Genomic DNA, 12,814 nt, shown 5'->3' on the forward strand with positions numbered 1-12,814 from the left:
CATAATGTTATTTCTGGTCAAATAACTTCAGAATACTAATCAGTTAGATTTACCGAAATTTTATTTACACACTATATGGCAAGTTGTAAGGGATGACATGCTCACTTTGCCATTAAGGACCGTTCAACATGTTCAAGAACTGTTTCCTGAAAAATTAGCGAAACGTTAAAATGTCATAACTGCCTTATTTTTCACATGATTTCGATCATAATTTTATTGTTGAACTCGTAATGTTTTACTCTTTCTTATCAGACTAACTTCTATTTGGACTAGATTTCCCCTTTAATTCACATTGTGTGATCTCTTGGACTTTTTAGCCTACTACACAGCTCGTAGGCCTTCTTTGCTTAGTGTCCCTTTCGTGGTATCAATGTCTAGCTCTTGGTCTGTATGACTCGTGGGTATATGAGTCATTGGCCTCTTTTGAATGTATAGCTCGTTAGATGACCCCTTCCGCTATCTGTCTACTTGTCCATTAATGCTTACTCTGATAAGAACTGCATGTTTATTTTTATTCTGACATTTATTCAATGATTGAAAGATTTATTGAACGACACTTTGTTTGAACTGAAAATGAGCTCCTTACACCACGGTCAGCAAACGGAACCTTACAACCTTCTGGTCCTCTATGCATGTGTTGACACGTATACACAGTCCTACTACTCTCTGCCCACACATGGCATATGCCAAGCCGGGTTATGCAAACAAAGAAACATGATAAGAAAATTGACTATAAACCTGAAATGACTTTGCGATGATTAACTCAAGAGAATGGATAAAATAATCTTCATTCTTACCTGCTACACCGCACCCACAATCACACACATAATCATATACACACTTTTTTTGGTTCTTTAATAATCTTTATTTAATTTCTATAATTTCACATGACAAAAACAGTCATCTTGAATGTATAAACGCAATATGTAATCAATAATATTTGATGTTCTCACATTTTTATTTTTGCATTAAACTCATAGACCTACACAATAACATAGCTAAAAGATAAAAATAAAAATAGAAATACCCTCCCTAACTTGCTTCTTAACCGTCCCCCCCCCCCCATGCAGTACAAGGTTCCCCGCTCACATATCGATCTCTGCACTTCAATAAAGTATTTTTTATCAATCAAATTCCATAATGTAGTCATATCCTATTATAAGATAAAATGTCATAGACATAAGCTGCAAGAGAAAGTAGCAGAAAGAGAGAGAGAGAGAAAAAAAAAAATACAGGCACACACCAGGGCCGGCGCACTGTTTTCAAAAGTGTGGAGGCCCACTTCCGGGTTTTATGAGCTAACAAGCAACAAAAAAAAAAAAAAAAAAAAAAAAAAAAAAACAGGTCCTCAGCTCATCTCTCTCCGTCCACTTCCGGGTTTCTTCAGGTGACAAGCAAAAAAAGCTCATTCTCTCCCCTCCCATTTTAATGCCACTTACGTACTTCCGAGTTGAAAATACTGTGGGGGCCCAAAGTGATGACACCTTATGTATTCCTTTGTATGGTGCACAAAAAGTGTGGGGGCCCGAGCCCCCACGGCCCCCACGGCTGCGCCGCCCCTGCACACACATAAAAAGACACTCAACCCATGGCAGTGCTGTACAGAACGTCCTTCTTTGGTATCAAAGGACAATATTGCTGTCATCGAATACATTACAGGCAACAAACCAACTTTTAAAGAGGAAATCCAGTCCAAATATAAGTTAGTCTGACAAAAAAAGAGTAAAATTTTAAGAGTTTGAAGGAAAAAAATTGACTGAAATCGGATGAAAAGTAAGGAAGTTATGAAAATTTGAAGTTTTGATAATTTCTCCAAAACAGTTCTGGTACAGTGAGTATGAATATGCAAATTAGTGAGCTAACCATGTCATACCCTCATAATTTTCCATTGATCGTGTACAAAAAAAAAAAAAAAAAAAGATGATGAGAATTCAATGATTACGTCCTTGAAGTCTAAAACATGACATTATTCCAAGTTGAATAACTTCAGAATAGTGATCAGTTAGATATATGAGGATTTGAGCCTCGGGCATAATTGCGTTTGAATGAAAAACTGGAAATTTCACAATTTTATGTACAAATCATATGGTAAGTTGTGAGGGAATGACATGCTCACTTTGCCATTTGCATATTCATATTGGCTGTTCAAGAACTGTTCCCCCCCCCCCAAAAAAAAAAAAATAGCCAAACTTCAAGATATCATAACTTCCTTATTTTTCGTCCTATTTCGATCAATTTTATACCGTTCTTATCAGAATAAATTGAATTTGGGCTGGATTTCCCCCTTAAAGCAAAATAAAGTTGTCTTTCATTCCTTTACACAGGTTAGACTCTTGAACAGTCAAATTTAGCAAGCTTGCTTTTAAGTATAGGTGCCAGCATGCACCTTTAGCACTTATATTTTTAATAGATTCAAACTTTCACAGATTGACCACCATGTTCAATGTGTTTGCCATTTTGTATTGTGCCTCCTTGTATGATATCAAGTATCCTTTTACTTCAATATATTTAATGTATTTTTTATTGAGAAATTTGAAAATATATTGGATTTGAATTGAAATCAAAAATTATGAAACGGTAAAGGATAGTTAAGACGTTAGGGGAGGGGAAAATCAGTCAGTTTTTTAAATTAATCTGCGTGTTTTGTTTTTGTTTTGGAGATACGACAGCATCGTTTATAAGAATGTCACATTGGCGTCATGAAGTGATTGTTTCTTAGTCACATCCGTATCAAGCGCCTGATAAATGTATTGTTTTATCATATTATTGTTGTTATTATTATAGTAATAGTAATAATAATAATTATTATTATCATTATTACCATAATCTTTATTATTATTATCATTAAAGTAATAATGATAATGATCATTATCATTATTATTATCTTCATTATTATCATTATTATTATTATTACTATTATCATATTATCATTATTATCATTATCATTATCGTTATTATTATTTCTTCAGAAATGGGAACAGCACAGCATATCACATTACCTCGTTTATCAAGACCGGCATTAACAAAGGAAAAAAGTTATCGTCCAGTCTTCCATAACCACATTTTCTTTTTGCGTGTTTGTGGTTTGGTATCTATTGCCAAAGATGGATCTTATTTGCACAAGAACGATTATCAAATGTAAAATAGATAAAAACTGCTATTTTAATCTTGGATGGAAACAAACAGTCTCGTTCTGGAGAAAATATCAATATGTCGCAGATAACAGAGCTATTCTTGTCCTGCATAGAACCAAAAATAATTCAAGTGTACAGACAAAGAGAGAGAGAGAGAGAGAGAGGAGAGAGAGAGAGAGAGAGAGAAAGGAAATATACCTGACATCTGCTAAAGCACTCATGTTTTACTTCACACGCAGACATGAATGTGTGCCACTAACGTATTGCAAATGGATGAAATATGATGCAGGAAATAATTAAAGAGAAAAGACGGGCGGATGGGGTCTCTCGCTCACCTGAGTATCGCCAATAATTCACCTTACTTCCACGGATTATTGCAGACTATTGCCTGACACTATAATAAAACTGGGGAGGTCACCTTTGAGGGCCTCAAGGGCATGGTATCCACGTGAATATTCTATCACGGTGGTGGAAATATCTACCGAGTATCCAGAAAATTTGACTATTCGTTTTCAAAAGGAAGATCAAACGTACCGACGGATGCCGGGCGTTGAATGATAGCAGTAATTCACTCGAGCCTTTGGCTCAGGAGAGCTAACTGAGTGTATTGCCAAATGCATTCTGCAAAAATGTATACATGTATGTACATGTACTACCAGAGTATATCAGTAAGGCTGTGCAAAGAACGCATCACTTTCCACCATTTTCGTCTAATTTAAAGCGACTATCTTATAATAGGGACAAAAAATCCGGGAAATTGTAACTCATTGTAACTCATTGTAACTAATATTGTGCATAGTATCATCACAATTTAAGCTATGTCAATTCAAACAAAAGGACGAAGCATCTTAATTCTGCTTTGAAAAAAAGAGACAACAAAGGGACGAAAACCAATGTTTGCAAGTTTTGGAGCATTTCTTCATCGCTTTATCAGAGGCCAAAGCTAAACGTTAATTACTAGCCTCGGTCTGGCTCAACTTACATAGCAATTTCATTACGAAAAACGTTAAGAAGAAGTAGTGGGAAGAGTACTACAGTTTGTAATTACGAAAGTGTTATGGTGTTGGTCAGTTGTTGTGGCATAACTTCTTGACTTGTTGCAGTTTTGATTCAAAGTGTACTGATGTACACGTTTTGTCCTGGGTTATTGCAATATAAATAGAAGATTCCATTAGCCTCCCCTCCTTTTCCAATTCATTGTAAAATGACCAAAACTTTAATTCATAATATGCGGAGATCGGGTAGGGCTCCAAGGAACAAGAAAAAGGCGACGAGGGCAGGAGGGGCTGCTGTCTTTTCATGTTTAACATTTAGGTAATTTAAATGAAAAAAAAAAAAAGGTTGAGGTCTAATGAAGAAGAAATGTTAAATTCGATGAGTCATCTTCAATCTTATCTGTTACATAAAAAAGGCTTTGTTGTCCTTGACAATGACCCTCGCATTGACATAATCAAATATTAACTATATTCCATGATCACGCGACCCATGACTCTGTGGAAATATATCATAATTTGGGGTTGGTAAAGAATGTAATCGGTAATCCTGGTACTATTAGCTCAGTATATCACACAATTTGTTTTCCACAAACATCTAATTTTTATTGGAATGATAAAACAGGATTTGATGCTCGAGCCCATAAGGAAACAATAGCCGCCTGCAAAGAAACAAGCGCGTAATCGCTTTGTGATCTCTTGTCATAATTAATGAATAACCTCCATTGCCTTCAGCAATGATTAGTCTGTATTTACTCATTTGTGAATTGACATTACCCTGCAATTACGTATTTGTCTTCTGCTTACCCCCTCCCCCTCCGCCACGTATTTGGAGTCTACCTGTTGACATAATCACAATGATTTTGTACGTGATTCCGTTTTTGGAAGGCTAAATCTAGAAATAGACCACGATTTGTGGACAATATTGATAAAGCTGACGATATTTCAAGTGATTCCATTTTTGGCCGGCTAAATCTAAAAATAAGTCAAGACGTTTGCATAAAGGATAGATTAAACTGTGGAATTCGCCCTCCATATTAGTCGAGTACACGTGGGCATTTCATAACTATGATCCGTTAGTGACAAGAGTAAAACAAAACATAACTAAGCAACTGGTTTTTATTCCAACAAATTTATCCAGAGAAGCACGTTATTCATGTAAAGCTTAAAGACATACATCAGGTGCTGATTTTGTGCTTTATTCCGGGGGGGGGGGGGGGGGGGGGCATTTTTTCATGGAGCATTTTGTCAGAATTTTTTATTTTCTTACAAACTGTTTTAAACTAGTGAAATCCTCGCCTCTGATTGGTTGAAAGCAAATTTGTCAGAAAAAAAATAAACGCTTGATGATACTACCGCTGATGTATTGCACGAGCTGTTATACGTAGCTGACTAGGTGGTCAGGCTATGAAACGATGGAAATAGCGAGAAAAAATGTATAAATAATTGCACAGTGCAGCAAACGTTCAGCAAGTAATTCATCATTACATAATTCATTATTGTGATTACCTTTTTTTTCTCTCTGTTCTACACCATTTCAGAGTCAGTTAAAGTTGTAACCATTGGGCTAATTGCATTGTGCATTTTTCAATGGTATACATAGTAATAATAATAATTCACAACATTTATACAGCGCATTATCAAATGAAATGTCTCTAAGCACTACGGGGGAAAAATTGTGCACAATACAGACATATTTCGAAACACGTGACGGTCCCACCATTCTTTCTAAACGAAGTCACTTTCATAACTTTTATGAACAGAGGGGAAAGAAATGGCAATGATACAAATGAAAAACACTGAGAAACATACATAGCTATTATGTGCGTGTGTGTGTGTGTTGTGTGTGTGTGTATATGAGTGTATAATGTTATTTACTGTGTTCACCAGAACACTGAAAAATAAAACAACGGGAACTGTTTACTAGGATTAGATTTATCGTGTTTATTTTCGCGTGTATGTGTACAGTATCTGCAATGGGTCAGCAGTCTTCAGGTCTTTTTGATATCAACTGCATCTACTGCACAAGGCCACTATATGAAGAGGGCGCTTTACTTTACACATCGAAAAAAAAGTCACTCAAATAATTCTTCCATTTTACGAGTCATGTGAATAGAATAGATATCCATTCAAAATAATCTTAGACCTTAGGGTGTAATAATCTCACATCTCCGTCTCAAAGGTCTATATTAAACTTGTAAGGTAGACAAAGTGATTCAAAGCTACTTCTTGGTGCTCTTGTTTGTCCTATTGTTTTTTATAGATAAATGCATATGAATGAAATAGATAACTATATATATATATATATATATATATATATATATATATGTATATAGATTATAATAATGTACATGCAAAAAGATGTGTTAAATGTCTGCAGCTGGCCTTTTGATGTCAGGAGTGTGACATTTTCTTCTCTAAGATGATGGTTACTTTTTCCCGTTTACAGGGGTGATTTTGGTAATATTTTCACGTACAGTTATGTATTGAGTAATATTTTGGTTCTTCAGTAGATCTTGCTCTGCCGAAATTCACAAGTTTTGCATAACTAGAGATTCGTTAATAAGAAAATGAAACTGGGTTCGTTAGCCCAAAATGTGAGGAAGATGCGTGCTGAAACGAACATTCGGAATTACGAACTTTCGGAAGAACGAACCTCATTTGCTGTAATTTTTCTTTTTTGATTAAAGGACAAGTCCACCTTCACATACATAAGGATTGAGAGAATGCAGCAATATTAGTAGAACACATCAGTGAAAGTTTGAGGAAAATTGGACAATCCGTTCAAAAGTTACGAATATTTTAAGTATTTGCGCAGTCACTGCTGGAGGAGAAGACTACTACAGTGTATGATGTCAAATGCGTACAACTATATAAGGAAAACAAAAAGAGAATTTCATAAAACTCTACTTTTTTGATAAAGTGCACATTTCTTCGACTTGCTACTGACGTATGTTAAGGGTAATATCATTCCCCCTGCCTTGTGAAAGAGAGAAGTCGAGTGTTCTTTTGTTATGCGAGAAAAATGGAAATATGTTGAATTTTCTTTATTCTTTCTTTATATCGTTGTACTCATGTGACATCACAAGCTATAGTAGTCTTTTCATCCAGCCGTGACTGATCAGAAACTTTCATAACTTTTTAACAGATTGCCCGATTTTGCTCAAACTCTCACTGATGTGTTGTACTAATATTGCTGCATTCACTCAACCCACATGTCTATGAAGGTGAACTTGTCCTTTAAACAAACAATCGGATTAAGGAATTGGTCCAATTTACATTTGCTTAAGTGTTTTATTCTCTCATCTCAAAATTTATGTTGCATATTATCTCAGTATCTCAAAAGCGCATGGAATGTAAGCCGTATGAGATGTTGAATATGGGACAAGATATATTAGATAAAAACATCGAGATTAATTTTTCCCCTTCCGCAGGGTGTTTTATTTATACACATATTTAGAAAGTGACATTTACAACTATATTGCTTAATACAAAGCAGGATAAGAATTTAATGATGATTAAATCATCGACAAAAAGTGGCCTACTGCACTTATACGTAATATAACAAAATTACTTTAATTTTTTTACAACATATGATTTATATTATTCTTTTTATCATTGGTAGAAACAACCCTAAAAATAATTTTGGTATTATATGATTTTGATTAAATGTTCAAAAACACTTCGTAAATAAAGCCCATTTTTTCACAAAATTCTTTTCTCTACAATTCATTTGACTTATGCATTTTTCCATCTCAGAATAACATTTTATCTCAGATATAATATGTTCGAATGACGGAAGTTTTTTTTTTTAATTTCGCTGAAAAAAAATCCCTTCTTATAACAGTCATCATACAGTTTAATGCACTGTTGTTGAAACTTTAAAATCCGAATGACTCATGTTGGTTTGTAAATACAATATGTTTTTCTATCTTCAGAAGTAACCATCGCTCAAACTTATTCCATATATTATTTGAATAAGGACATGAACGAAATATACGCATTATGGTTTCCTCACTATCATTACAAAACGTACATTTTTTATCTGTTACAAAACCAAATTTGAAAAGAGCGTCTTTCATATATAATATTCTATTCAGAATCTTAAATTGAAACCACCTCATATTAACCCATTCCATACTGAATTCTTAAATACCATTAACTTAACACCCAGGCCACCAGGTTCCCGTACGGAACAGGTTAATATCAATAGTTGATTGAAAAGGAATTAAACAATATAAAGACCATGTTTCATCATCAAAATTCAACATACTACTACACTTTACAAAGATTTTACAATGTTTTGACGTGTGTCTTAGAAACGTTTGATAAATATCAGAACAACCTTATTGTGTTTTAATATTACATTTAAACCATGAGGAATAAAAGATTCTGTCATCTTCAACATACAGTTTTAGGCAAATGATTGAATAGAAGCACATAATCCACAGTGCTGAAGAAAGTTAGTTTGCATACCAAACTTCTTCTGAAATTCAAAATATGAAAGAAATTTTCCATCATTATCTAACATATCATTTATAAAACGTACACCTTTCTCACACCAAGACTTAAAATATGCAGTGTTGTTATTCATTTTAATCAAAGGATTATTCCAAAGAGGCTGACTTGCCAAATTATCATTTGTTTTAATTTCTAAAAATTCTGAAAAAGCCAGAAGTACCTATTTCTAAAAATCATTAAACATTACATTAGCAATTTTTTTTTTCAGTATAATAATCCAATAAATAAATGAAATGATACTGATTGAGTCAAGAAAGAACTGAACATGTGGAGCGTGTAATTTTCAGTCTGCGGATCAAAAATAAACCTTCTAATCCAGGATATTTCAAGAGATTTGGCATGCATAAAAATATCAATCATTTTTGTACCACCATGACAATATGATTGTCACATTTGATTTCTATTTATTTTATCTATATGTATTTTCCCATATAAACGAATAAAAAGAACGATTTATATCTGTCAATGTTTTAGAATTTGGTTCGGGAAGTGATAACAGCAAATAATTTAGTTTTGACATCAATAATGATTTAACTACAGTAACTCTTCCTAAAATAGCAGGTGACCGTTTGGACCAGGATGTCATTGTATTTGTAATATCTTTCATTTCTTCACGATATTTGTGTTCAACCATTTCGTGTAATTTAACTGAAAATTTTATTCCAAGGTACCTAAAGTACCTACCCTGAAAAAATCCAGTCAAAATCAAAATCTTCGAATAATCTAATTCCACAATTCCGTTTCTTTCCTATCCATATTATTCTAGTCTTTCTGGGGTTAATTCGTAAATTTGATATATTAGCAAAATTATCTAAAATCTCAAAAGCATCTTTTAGACCTTGATCTGATCCATTGAGTGTTAAAAGTGTGTCATCTGCGTATTGTAATACTTTATTTTTTTTTCATTAATTTGCAACCCAACTACAGAATTCGTGTGCCTAACCATAATTCCAAGGATTTCACTGACCAATGAAAAAAGATATGGTGATAAGGGATCCCCTTGCCGACAGCCCTGTTCTTTTTTTAATCTATCTGTGAAATAACCGTTCACTAAAACACTGGAAAAAGCATTGTTATAAAACAATTGAACCCATTTTTTCATAGATGGGCCGAAATTGAAAAAAAAAATCTAAAGCTTTAAAAAGAAACTAATGAGACACGGAATCGAAAGCCTTTTCGAAATCGATTAAAAGTAACAACCCAGGTATATCACATGTCATATGTAACTCTGTATATAAAAGTATACCATACAGTAAACGAATATTTTCACCAACGTACCCACCTTCCACAAATCCGGTTTGATTCCCATGTATCAAATATGATAGAAATTTCTTAAATCTGTTTGCTATACAACCAGATGCCAATTTATATATTACATTTGATAAAGAAATTGGACGCCGATTCTTTAAAAACTGTCGGGGTTGATTTACTTTTGGAATTAATGTGATTACTCCCAATTTTTGTGCGGCCGACATTTTTCCTGAAAAATAAGCATAATTCAAAGAATTTAACAGAAAAAAAATAATTTCCTCCAACAAAACACAGTACAACTCCACGGTAAAACCGTCTAAATCGGCAGATTTATTACATTCCATATTTTTCAACACAGAGTATACCTCTTCTTCATTTAAGGGACCTTCTAATGATAATGACATTTGTCGTGATAGTTTTGGGATGTCAGAAGATGACAATAATGAGTCTAAATCTACATCTGTAGTTTCTTTTGCTTCATACAAACAGGAATGAAAATTAAACACTTCTTTCTGTGTATCACACTGATTCGTAGTAATATCATTTTCACTGGAGAGCTGAAGGATTTGTCTGTTAACATTATTCTGTTTTTCCAAAGTTAAAAAACATACTTTGAGGGCTTCTTTCCTAATTCCATCCACTTAATCCAGCTTCTCATTGCGATTCTTTCATTTTCTTTTGAACGAAATATTTCCAATTCTTCTCTGTTTATTAATTTCATCTAATATTTCACTTTCATCATTACATCATATTTTTTTTTTGTAAATCTTCTATGTTTTTCTCCAATTCCTTTTCTCTGTTAATATTTTGCTTTTTGATGTGAGAAGCGTAAGAAATAATTCCCCTACTTATTGTCATCATTAAAGTTTCAAAAAATAACTGATCATTAACAGTAAACTGACATTCACCAACTACATTATCGCTGTGATCAAACTGAACAATTCCCGTTGCATAAAATATAATTATATCTTTTATAATCTGTTTAATTTTTTGGACATATGTTTCATCTTTCAATAAAGTATTATCAAATTTCCAAAACCCTGGTCCCCGTTTAAACTCATTTAAATTTAAACTAAAAAAAAACCTTTAGCATGATCAGTACGGTAACCTGAAAAATTTCAGTATTATGAACTAACGAAAGCAATTCGGAGGATGTTAAAAAAAATATAATCTACTTCGCTTAAAAGGATTTGGTTGCCGCCAGGTATAACATCTTTCATCCGGATTACATATTCTTCGTGGATCACATAAACTTAAATCATTCTTCATTATGTCTAATTGTTTTTTGGCCGGAGGATTATTGACATGTACATAGTTCTATGTGTCAAGGGTTGTATCCTGAACTAAGTTCCAGTCGCCAAATTAAATATGTGGGTTTTCAAAATCTAGTATAATCTTTCGAAGATCATCAAAAAATTCAGGTTTATCAGAATTCGGACCATAAAAAGATATAAATGTCAAATTATATTCATATAATTTCAAATCTAATTCCACAAAATTTCCTGTTTTATCTAACTGAACTCTATTAACTTTTATTGGGATTGCATCTTTAAATAATATGGCAACACCAGTATTGCAAGAAAGAAAACATTCACCTTTTAATTCCTTACGGATTTCTGCCTCAATGCTAAATAAATGTTACATTAACCTGCATTAGATAAATATACTTTCAGGAAACGTGCGAAAGAACAACCTGTGGAAGTAGTTTTCAAATGAATGATACACAATAGACTACAAAAGACAATTAGCAAAACACACACGGAAGAGGGAGTGCTTACCAAAACTTGGTTGCATGCCCGAAGACCCAAACGACCCAAACGAAGCTCCGTGGGAATACCTACCCCAGAGTACTTAGAAAACTGTTTGCAGACAAAATAGTGACTTTAAAGTTTTGTCATACATTTATTGATTTTGGGTTTCTTTATAAAAAAAAAAAAAAAACGGGGGAGAACGGATAACAAACAATTTGCGATATTTTTGCAAATTTGTCGCTATCATATCCCGGTACAGCAAAATATAATCATTCATAAAGAATATCAATTATTAAATCAACTTCACTTGTATCTTAACCACTCATTGTTGTACTAAAATTTGTTCATCATTGTAGTATAATAAGCCTATCGCGAAAAGTAAAAGGAAGAGAAAAAAAAGCAAAAACGATAGCTGAGCAGAATGAGACGAAAAATCTTTACAGTGGTGCAATTATATCAGCAATGCGTAAGAGACCTATCCAAGACCCTAAATACATCTTTGCCACGTTATATCATACGAAAGTTACAATATCATACACCGTTTCAACAGTTTCAAAATATTACACCTGTTCCATTATGACGTAAAATTATACATATTCCCCTTACCGCAAACTTATGACTATTTCCTACCATCGTACTCCTTTATACCACTAATGATGACTTATTTTGAGAGTTTGGACATTTACAATTCTATTCATTAATACGCATTTTTTCCTATTATGATTGTTGTTTTTTCTTACTAACATTCAACAAACATCAAATAAATCAATTAATATTTAGCTCTCCCAGTGCCAGGCAGCAAAAAACCTGTAGTTTCAAAGTAACACATGTGCTCATGACAACGAGAGGGCCACGGGAAGAGGGCCGTACACGGAACAATGCGTGCATGATATACCAACCATGCACCAACCTCCTCGGATGCACCAATGAGGTACAACATATAACCTACAGTCACAGAAAAAAAGAAGAAAAATCCTCTCCATGCCAAGCAAACTAGTGAGACAGAGAGAAAAGTAAACAAGGCAAGTGCCAAATTGTGTCTCACCCATTCGCGTAGAAGAAATTAATATTAATCTATATCCCGGAAATTCATTGACCCGCCTATGACCTTTGACCTGGTGGTGACCTTCAACTCCCCAAGGGACATTTACCATCCAAGTTTGGT

This window comes from Diadema antillarum, unplaced genomic scaffold (assembly GCF_040938485.1).
Source record: "Diadema antillarum isolate AM-2024a unplaced genomic scaffold, OU_Dant_1.0 seq00001487_RagTag, whole genome shotgun sequence".
In the NCBI taxonomy this organism is placed as follows: Eukaryota; Metazoa; Echinodermata; class Echinoidea; order Diadematoida; family Diadematidae; genus Diadema; species Diadema antillarum.